Below are 11,194 nucleotides of genomic sequence, written 5' to 3'. Positions count from 1 at the left end.
ACTTAAAATATAAATATCCAATAATCAAGCCAGGAACAGATGTTGTTAAAAGACTTAAATCGTCACAGAATAAAAATAATAAAACCTGTGCTGCGAATTGTGTCGCTTAATTTGCGATAATAAATTAAAAATATTCGATGGACAAACTATAATCTTATAATAAAGATTTCTAGAGTTAAATTTTTGAATATTTTAGTTCAATGGTTAAGGTCCGAAAAACTTTAATCACATTAAGAAATAATTCATTTGGTTGTGGTCAGATTGTGAAATGTCAAACCTCAAACTGATGGTAAATCAGTCATATGCTTGGAACGATATCATCACGAATTTTTTAATAAATAAAGTGAGTTTTCTGAAAGCATGCAAATTACAGGATATAAATGTTGTATATTCTCGCGAAGAATAAAAAAACATTACGAGTGGATGAATTCATGAGTTAGCATTTTACAAAATAGTCAGGTTTGTCATTTACTCCATATAGGAATGAACTAATTTAATGTTTTATGTAAATGTCGGCTTCATCAGTATTAATGGATTCAGTAAATTATGAAAGTAAAGTAGAATTTTACTAAAGAAAAAACTTCCGAATGCATGGTACCCACAGTCGTTGCAATAGGATATGGTGAATTATGCATATACACAGGAGTTCTTACAGAAGTGAAGAAGTGTCACAAAATAGGCAACACATTTTCTTGAAAATATGCAGTATAAAATGAAGCGTTAATTTCTCAGGGCATGCTCACAGAAGGTTGGTAAACAGTTTTGATGGCAACCAGAACAAAACAAACAGGAACAAAAACTTAGGGTTGGATAGGCCAAGCAAACGGGGCACTCGTTTAGTGTTCTACCACCATAACATGGAAGTGCTGTCTCGCATAAGGCGAGACAGCACTTCCATGCTATGGTGGTAATATTTTTGTCAAATATCTAAACTTGTGGACACTGTGGATTTTCAACCAAATGACCAACAATCCCGGTTAGCTCTATCTTTTTTTAATCAATTTGTGCTTTACTTGATATTTCTTTTATCACTATCATATCATAGCCAACCTCAGTAAGCGTAATATAAAAATGGTCTAGTTTTGCTACCCCCTCAAAACTTATCTGATTAATATATAATAACCCGTGGTACTTCGGTTTTCCTAACACATACTTTTAGGATGATATGGCTGCGTCTTATGCATAAGTATATATTTTTGCGTGTAAATTTCGTTGCGTTTCCCTGGCCGGTTTGCTTTCATCCTTGTGGGAGGATAAACTCAGAATTTCAGGGAGAAAACCCTGCATCCCCGTATGAGACTGGCTAACTCGACCTTCATTTGAAAAGCCCCAAGATGTTTTCCTTGTCTTGAACGGGATTCGAACCTGAGTCTTTCTAACCAAAGGGCTTTGTCGAACTGAATGAGCTACAGTAAACTACTTCCCATTTTATATTCTACACAACTGCACATCTTTCATCTCGTGCCTTTAACATCATACTGTACTGCTTGGTCAGTAAATGGTACGTATACGTATTATCTGAAAAAGGATATCTTGCAATACTACATGCATTTCACTGAATTTCCGAATGTTATACTAGTTGGTCACATATGTAGGTGGGCTATTTTCCCTACTGAAGCCTTCTTTATCGCTGCAAAACTAACCGTCTGGGGGATACAAGCAATTCATAGTTATAATATACTACGCTCGTGGCTTTAGTCGTCTGATTCGTAATTCAGAAGTAGTCGCAAGCATTTCAAGTCCTCCAAGAGTATGCAAATGTGTTACTAAGCTTGTATTCCATTGACAACTGCATAACTAAATATAGGACAAAGCTTTGTTAACTGGTGATAAGGCCATTAAGATGATCTTGTTTGCTTAGATTCTAAAATTCTAAAGCCTTGGATTAAATTGGGTTCGATTTTAGAAAACCATGACCAATAAAATTTGTTCCATTTACTGAAAGTAACTGAAAATTGTTATGAATAAAACTGCTACAACCATTCGTATTTCATTTAATTTTAGAGTTATGGATAGTTAACTAACCGAAGTACTTTTTACATTATCAGATATAGGTATGAAACATCGTGTATCAATGAAAGTTAATTTTTGCAACTGACTAAGTTGTTATATCAGTCTTGGAAAATCCTTAAAGATTCAATGATATAATTCGACTAATCTAAAAGATTAAAACTCGCAGCCACAACCTTTAAGATAAAGCTTTAAATACATAGAAAAGAAACTCGCCAAAAACTATCGATACCGACGCGGAAATTAGAATCAACGCGACACCATTTATTTTAGAACTGGCTGATTGGAGCATCAAATGCATAAAGCACTCTTCAGCAAGATTCATGCATTGTACTGTCCAGTCTTAGCATGTGAAACAGTTTGGGCTAATCGGATAAGTTAATGAAAATGAATACTGCTAATCCAATAACAATACCAAATCTCTTCGTCACATGAGACGAAGCACTCACCACAGTTTCAAACATGACATTTTGTATGCTGTAGACAAGAGAAACGTTTTAGGTCTTTCTTCAGCTGGTTCTAAGAATTGGTCGATCTCTGGCACACAAGTAGGGATTTCCCTTCCTGGAAACTCAAGATTTTAACCAGCTAATAAAAACTCAGCTGAATTCACTCATTCAGATAATACACATCTGGCCCACGATATAGCAGGATGACTATCATAATAATCTCCTCCCTGAAAGCTTAAGCTTCGATTTATTGATCACGTGAGCTCGCTATCAGTGATCTCTGAAGAGTAGCGACTGGCTGCTCTCTAATCTTCAAGAAGTTAGAGCTAATGGAGCTCCGCCCTTTGGGAATAAGGGAAGTTTTTTTTTTTTTTTTTGGAAATTCTTTCGACAGCAAGATTTTAGTCCTTGAACAATGTACTTAGTATCTCAGATACTCTAATTCAGCAGTTAAAAGTTGTATGAAGTATTCACTTACTTCGCTACTGCCTACAGTTGAACATCTACAGTAATAAGCAGTTCGATTTTTTTCCTTATTAGGAAGAATATTTATTTAATATATAAATAATAGCTTTCGATGAGCGGATATCAATAACTTCTAACTGGTTAGAACCAATGATCTAATCAACGTACTCATCGACTAAAGTTTTAAGTCATGCCAACCTCTGAAATATGACCTACATGACGATAAGCAGCATACCCAGTGGCGGCTGGTGACAACAGAAACAGGTGGGGTCAGGGGCCAAAAACAACTTAAATTTTTTATATTTATATAGTGGATTCTATTATTGATTTACAGTTATTTCTATTACAATAATGTTTAGTCAGAATGCACTGAGCTATTCATTTTTTAAAATTGTTAGGACGTAACATATACGGGCTCAACGTATTAATAACACGAAAACTCGAAAGATTTGCAGTTGCGGGCATAGCTCAACGGACTAGAGCAATGAAACTGAAATCAAAAGACGCTGATTCGACTCCAGCCGCCCTGCAAAATGTTTTCATTTTTCAAGTGTTAAAACAAAAAAGTTATTTCTATTATTTATTTTATAAATCAATGTCGAAACTTCCAAGAAATAACCAGAAACGTTTTTCCAATAAACTATGGATTTTGTTCATAGTTAAATGTGTTGTTTATGGACGTAATAAAAATTTAAACTTTAAAATAAATTAACAAAAACGACAACAATAATTAAACACAACACTAAAAACAATAAAACAGATCAACAACGAGAATAAATAATAAGACAATGAAAGAATCGCCCGCTATTTACGTATAAACGCAGTGACTGGGCCAAACTAAACTGGCCCCAAGATAAGCGTTGCGCTCGGTCAACATACACGATCGCTAGTGCATTTGCCTCATACATGCCCTGTGTTCTACATGTATAAAATAGGGACAGCCGTGGCTGGTCCCAGAGACCGTACTAAGTTGCATTATACAATATTCCACAAAATACTACAGTAATTTTTTTTATTAAACAATAAAATGTTGGAAATAGATCAAAAATAATAATTACAAGAAACATTTTTTAAAACTACAATTATTGGGCTGGTTATACAAATGTAGGTAGGGCACGGCCCCTATAGACGAGCCGCTCCTGAACATACCAATAGTTTCATGTTTTTATTTTACATATCGAAGTGTAAACAGTCGTTTCCCTAAATGGTGACAGAAGTTCACAGTTGGCATGAATGCGAGTCACTGTCATCAATTATATAATAAACTACTTCGCAATTATTGATGTTGTAATCAGTCAAACACGAAGGAGGGTAATTCACATGTACATTTTTTTAATGTAGAGATATCGCTTTCAAGGTATGAGTAACTTAAGCCCAAAGAGATTTATATGTCCGATATAATATAAACCACAATGATTTCGATATCAAACTAGGTAGATGTTATGAGGATAAACTGACAGCCAGCTGACACAATAGAAATGGATGAGATCACTTAGTCTTGAGACGAAGTGTGGTGTTTGATGCAATTATGATAAAATAAACATTACGTGATTTTATTTTTGTAATAAAGATTGTATTGTAAAAGTATTATAAAAAAAAAAGTAAAATAAAACCAGATAATGGAGTCAAACTTTTCAACCAGTGTCATCCCAGTTATAGCATATGGATCCGAGATAGTCATAACCCAACAAATACTGAATGGAATGACGAAAACAGTGAACAATGAAGAGAGCGATGCTAAACATCAGACCACAAAAGCTAAAATGAGGAATTAGGATAAGAAATAAAAGCGTTGGTTATAAATAAAGCGATTTTAAAATTAAAATGGAGATGGGCAGGACGTATTGTATGGATGAAAAGCGATAGACTGACCAAGACAAATCACCCAGCAGCACTTATATGAAGGACAATGAATGCTTGGACGAGTGGTGAAAAGATGACAGTGGAGATGGCCGGAGAAAATCGGAAAGCCTTCAACAGAGGAACGAATGGGGAGCGCATATAACCAAAAATGGTGACAAAAGGAGCTTAAAAAAATTATAATCATAACATAGGTATACATAAGATCAAATTTATTCTGGAAAGAAATAAACCAACAAAAAGCGGATTTTTCCGTAGTAGTGTTAACGTGTTTTAAATGAAACGTTCTTACTCGACTAGCATGAGAATCACTGTCTGGAATTACACAGCTGTTCAGCAATTTCTTGAAATTAAACTATCAAACTTACCATACCTTGCCACCAATTACTCAAATTAGGTGGCTTGCGAAAGCATATATTCGGTAGCTTTACATTTCCCCAATATGCGTTTTGATTGACTAGTTTTCCTATTTCTCATAAAAAATACTTTGCCTCCATCATCTCAGACTAGCTATTTAGCCTTTCCTAGAGGAGTCTAGAATTTGTTTTTGTTTTGTCACGGAAGATAGGTCTTTTCCGATCAAGCGAAGGGCAGAGAAAGCATCCAGCCACTGAATCAGTAAATTCAGATAGACTGAAAATAAAATTTTTCTCTTCAAGGATGATCGTGTTATGATGTGATGTTTAGAAACTGCAAGCTAAGATTTCACTGTAATTTAAGTTTCCATCGACAATTTCGACAGAGATTCTTATCGAATGTAAATTGTCACTAAGTATAGAAATTGCTACTGAAAAAAGTGCATTTGACTGATTAAAATATAGAAAGCTATATTCATATATATTATTTATTGAAGAGAGTAAAACTGACGTCTATAATTCTCCAGAAAATTATTCAAGTTCCATCCATATGACGTAAATGTTTATTTCGAGTCTGCAATAGGCAGAACCACCTTAAATTTCGCTAAGAATGTAGCATTCTCAATAGGTCTCAGAACTCGATAATTTTGATTAATTCCTGAAAGTTGAATGACTGCATTTATTTAGTCTCTGCACAATGTCACCGAGTTTTAAAAATGTCCGGAACCGAATATTAGGACCGAGGAGCACAAGAAAGCCTGATTTATCGGTGTCAGGAGACGTAGCGTCGTCATTGTCCTAGTTATCCAAGTCTGTGGATCGAAACGAGACTTAGACTGAGTGAGTGAAGATAATTGTTCCTCTAAACACATCAAAAGGCCATGACGTCTATAGACGTCCAGCAAAATCTGGATGCGATTCTGTAACACCTATTGAATAACATGAATAAGAAGTGCAATTTTGTCTCACTATTTCTTCCACCATGGCCTGTAGAGATGTTAAAACTGTTTATAAAAATCTCACTACCGGCGTTTTGCCATACAGATCCCAAATAGATATGTAAAGCTTTTAAGAACGCACGGGTACTAGGTTTTAGTGCCCAAGACATCAAAATACTTTCCTTCCGAGCAGTTCAAGGAAATTGGTCGCGGGAGGATGAATCAGTGAATAAATAACAGGATACCTAGGAAAGGTGTTGGATAGGCTTAGTCATAATTGTAAAATATATGTATCAATAGCATGCATACTATACGTGTGCGCACACGCCATTGATGTATACTAGTTATTGCTCTAGGGTTATTCTAACACGAATTAAAATAATAAAATATAAATGGTTGATCAGGTATCACGACTATGTAAAAAACAAAAAACGAATGAAAATCCTAATAAAATACAAAACAAAAATTCCTTCACGTTACTAATGTACTGTGCATTTATAACCTTTCATGGAAGGGAATTACGAACTAATTGAACAGCCATTCTCTATTTTACTGATTTTTGTCCAGTCTACCTCAATTGTTTCGTAAACAAGAAACGTTTTGTCATTAGTCATCCAATGTATTTTTCGGTCCTAAGTAGGAACTGTTAGATGCATTTTTTCTGTGCATTATACTGCATATTCGCTTACGGAAGTTGTGTAGGAATCATTTAAGCGAGTGAGTACCACTATTTGTCACTTTACACTGGCGAGCTGCCGTGTGCTTACTCTTCCGTCTCTCCAAGGCCAGTTTGCATGCCACATCCATTATGAAGCCGGTTAACTCACCTCCAGTTGAGACAGATCAGGGTATCTCATTCAAAAGCTCAGAGAAGGAATCAGACTTTAAGTACTACGGAAAAGAAATGAACCTATTCTTAAGAATTTAGGTGGTCATAATTATGATTTAAATCCTGAGCCATGTTCTGTCTTTATATTATCGTTTCCGTTTCTGATAATATGGATGACTGCCTTTTCGAATGGGAATTACGGTGTTGTAACATGTTTTCTATTTCGATGATACAGCTTTAAAAAAGCGCTTTTAGAAAGGCCGCAAAAGACTAGTGAACCAGAGTTAAGCTGGATAGATTTCCGAGTCCTAGAGGCATCCGAGCATACTGTTCACATCCCATAAAATTTGCATGGTGCATTATGTTGCATAAGGGCCTGATAATTTTCTTAATCGAAAGAGTAGAAAAAAATCCCAGATTTATCTACAGATTGCATTTGTTGAATCAATGATTGGATTTTGGTCACTTGTTCCTCAATTTATCTACACACTTTCTCTCTGTGATGTCTAGAAGTATCTCATACGTTAAAAGAACCAAGCATTGAGAAAGAAGTTGGAACTTTTGAAATGGTGGCGTGGATGAAAAGTTACATAATTTTTCAGCAACAATGATTGGATAAAAACTGTCAGCCAAGTAGCTGATTAAAACATACATAAAAGTTTCAACACATTTATGTATGCAAGCTTTATGGGAGATTTACACAAATGCAAAATTCTTTTAAGATATCTATCGTTTGACAATGGTTCGTTCAGAATGCAGCTGCATAGCAGTATCATTTTTTTTATCGAAAGAGTCGGTTAAAATTATGTAAAACTATGCTCACAACTCTCTAGTTCTGATCTTTCTCTGTAGTTCAGTTTGTTTTCTTGCACTTAATTTCTCTTTCTTTACTATTGTTAGAAGAATAGTAAGGGGAGTGGGAAGAATAAATATTAACAAACGACTCTTTAGATTAGTTCTTTAGCAAAAACACCGTATAGCACTGAAATATTTTTGTTAGAATCTCTATAATGAGAATATTTGTCTCAAGTTAAAATCTGCAATTTCTTTTTATATCTATTTATACAGTAAAGCTTAATTATTAAAAATTAACTTACTGAGAATGCATAATCCCAGAAAAAGAAATAAAATATCGAAAATGAATAATAGTCATCGTAATAGCAGCCCACATAATCTTTACTCCAAAAAAACAGGCTCAGAGTTCGAATCCTGCCGCAAACTTGAATGCTTGTGATTAGGTAAATGAAGGGTTTCAGAACTATGCAAAATAGTCAAAATACCCCCCCCCCCCAAAAAAAAATCCCCAACAGTAGCGAACAAATTAATCCGAACAAGCCGAATTTGTCAAGTTTTTGACTTATGTGTCGGTTCTGATTTCGGTTTTAGTTCACTATTTTGGTAGAGTGCTGCGTGTTTTAACTGTCTCCGATGTTTAGTAACAGTGTTGAATTTTTAATAGTGTAAAATGCTTCATATTGTTTTATTCATTTTGTGTAGTTATAATATGGATACATCTACAAGAAAGAATTCAAAAAAAAATATGTGCACACATCCGTGACTCAAAGACAAATTGCCAATGAGTGTGCTGTTGATTTGGGTACTGCTAATGTGATTTTAAAGAAGTTTAGGGAAGCAAGTATCTTTTCTGACAGAAAAGGAAAATATGGGTGAAAAAGGGAAACTACACTTCCTAGTTAGGAAACTGAAAATGAGTCCAAGATTTTCTGCTGTAGACTTAAACAGACTTGGCAGCTAGTAAGATTAATGTTTCTGACATGAGTCCGTCGAAGATTGTTGGAAGCAGGGAGGACTGCCCACAAACCGAAAAAGAAAGCAGTTGAGGTTATGCAGAAAAAAAGAGACTCCAGTGAGCAAAAGTGTACAAATATTGAACTGTTGAGAAGTGGAAGAAGGTCATTCTCAGATGAGAGCCATTTCTTTGTACAAGGACAGCAAGTATCCTATGTTCACTCTCCTTGTGCAGAGAAATATCTCATCTCAGATTTCTCCTGCCCATCTTCAATAAGCTCCTAAACATCCAGCTAAAAATATGTTCTGAGGTTTTACATGACGGACCAGGATCACTTGTGCATGTTGACGGTACGATGAAAAGTGATCAATACATAAAAATATTGGTGAAAGGAGTGGTCCCACAGATTCAGAAAGACAAAGAGCTCATCTTCCAACAGAATCTCGCTCCATGGCACACTTCAAAAATGCGAAAGAGTTCCTCAAAAATCACAACATCCAATTACTTCAGCAGCCAAGTAACGCTCCTAGCATTAATCCAATAGAAAATTTGTTGGCCACAGTGAAAAAGACCTGGAAAATTAAATTACCATACAAATGATATTTTTGTAATGGATTGCATTAAGTTATGGTTTCGAGATGCAGAAATAAGAAAAATGTGTTATACGTTCGTAGAGTCCATGCCTAAGCGAATTAATGAACTTAATAGAACAGAGGAGCACAAAAATTATTAGGTAAAGTTGGAGTTTAATATCTGTACTTATTTTTTTTGCGAAATTTAAAAAAAAATCTTTAAAATGTGAGTGTTGCGATTAATTTGTTCGCTACTGTACCTTTCGTGAGTGGAAGCCAGCTAAAATATGCCATACTATTTCATCGAATGATTACGAGTGAGTAATAGCGACTGTGTTTTCAAACAATTACTTTATTTCATAACACATGAACATTGCTCCACAAGTGAACATAGAATTCAATTAATTGTATTAATCTTGAACTACTTGCTATAATTACAGCAATTAGTACTGCTATCAGGCCCGGCTGGTGGCGTGTGCGACATACACAGGCGCAGCAGAAGAAAAGGCGCCTAAAAGATGTCAAAGAATATGAGAAGAATTTAAACGAACGGTACATAATTATGAAGGCACGTCGTCTTCCGTTCGGGCCCCCTTCAGATCTTCCCGGAAACGAAGAAATAAATTCTGAAATTGTATCCTGGACCCGATGATATCACTGTAATTTTTTATTAAACTTTACGAAAATATACCTAAAATAGTTCTTTATTTTTTGATGTATCATAAATCAACTTATGATTAATTGTCGAGTTCTGTGTAAAAAAAAATTGTGTATAAGCAGGACTAATCCGTAGGTAACATACTATAAAACGGTTTTCATTTGTTTTTCATTTCCTGAAAAATGAATGAAAACCGCTTTATTTTACACTTTATTCCAAAATAACTTTTTTTGGAAAGACGCCGAACATTAATCGCGCACACAAGAAAAAGACTAGGCGACGGCGCTGACTACTATGCAACTCTAAAAACCGTACTATTTAATTGTCATGTATCAATAAAAACTACATTTGACAATATTTGTTTACTGAATATTATATAATATATTCCAGTTGGAGTTTTAGGTGGAATGTTTTCAGTTAAACAACCAAAGCACTTTGGTCGTGAGTTAAACGTTATTTTTCTTAACGTTAAGAAAAATCATTTAGAGATCATGTTTCCTTACTAGTATATTTATGTGGGATCTTTAAGTGTTCCAATAGCAAGTCCATTTGCGTTGGCAGTTACCCCTTTTCATTTTAGTTACAAATGTGAACTAAAATGAACACAGAAGATTCCTCCAATTGGAGTTGGTGTTGAAGACATTTAAGAGTTCGAAATTCAGATGCCTACATCTTGAAGCAATACAAAGACGTTGTATCGTCAGATTCGGATAGTTTTAGTCTTCATTAATATTGAAACTAACCACGCGATGAAGAAAAGAATGGAAGTGTTACTGTCTAAATGTTATGCGTACAATTTATTTTTGTATTTAGATATCTCTGCCTGTGTAGCTCAGTGGATGTGGCGTTTGCACACCACGGCGCTTGGCCGCACGAAGGAAGATTTGGTTTCGAGTCTAGTCGGCGACTAGAGGAAATTTTTCTAAGCCTTTTTCGACCGGTTCCCGAGTTAGTCGATCTCTGGCAGGGGCAAGCGAGTTTTTCCTCCCGGAAACTAAACTCGGGTTTTTCGTCCCGTAAACTCAAGAAAATCGAACGTAGAACCCACATTATTTCAGACATTAAATATATTATGTTAGGGACCACGAGATGGCGGCACATTTGAGCCGTCTCTCTTCACTGTGTACCGCTTAATCAGTGATAGCCTTGGGCCATCTATCTCCGATTGGTACCAGTGAAGATTGAACTGCCCACTCGGTCTCCAAAAGTTAGATAGGGCTAAATGGCCTCGCCGACGCCCCGTATACGGGAATAAAAAGGCGTTATCCGATTTTTTTTTTGATGATATCTCTTTCTACTAGTTTTAG

This window comes from Typopeltis vanoorti, chromosome 5 (assembly GCF_054136105.1).
Source record: "Typopeltis vanoorti isolate ZY-2024b chromosome 5, IOZ_Tvanoo_1.0, whole genome shotgun sequence".
Taxonomy (NCBI): Eukaryota; Metazoa; Arthropoda; class Arachnida; order Uropygi; family Thelyphonidae; genus Typopeltis; species Typopeltis vanoorti.
This window is presented reverse-complemented; position numbering follows the sequence as displayed.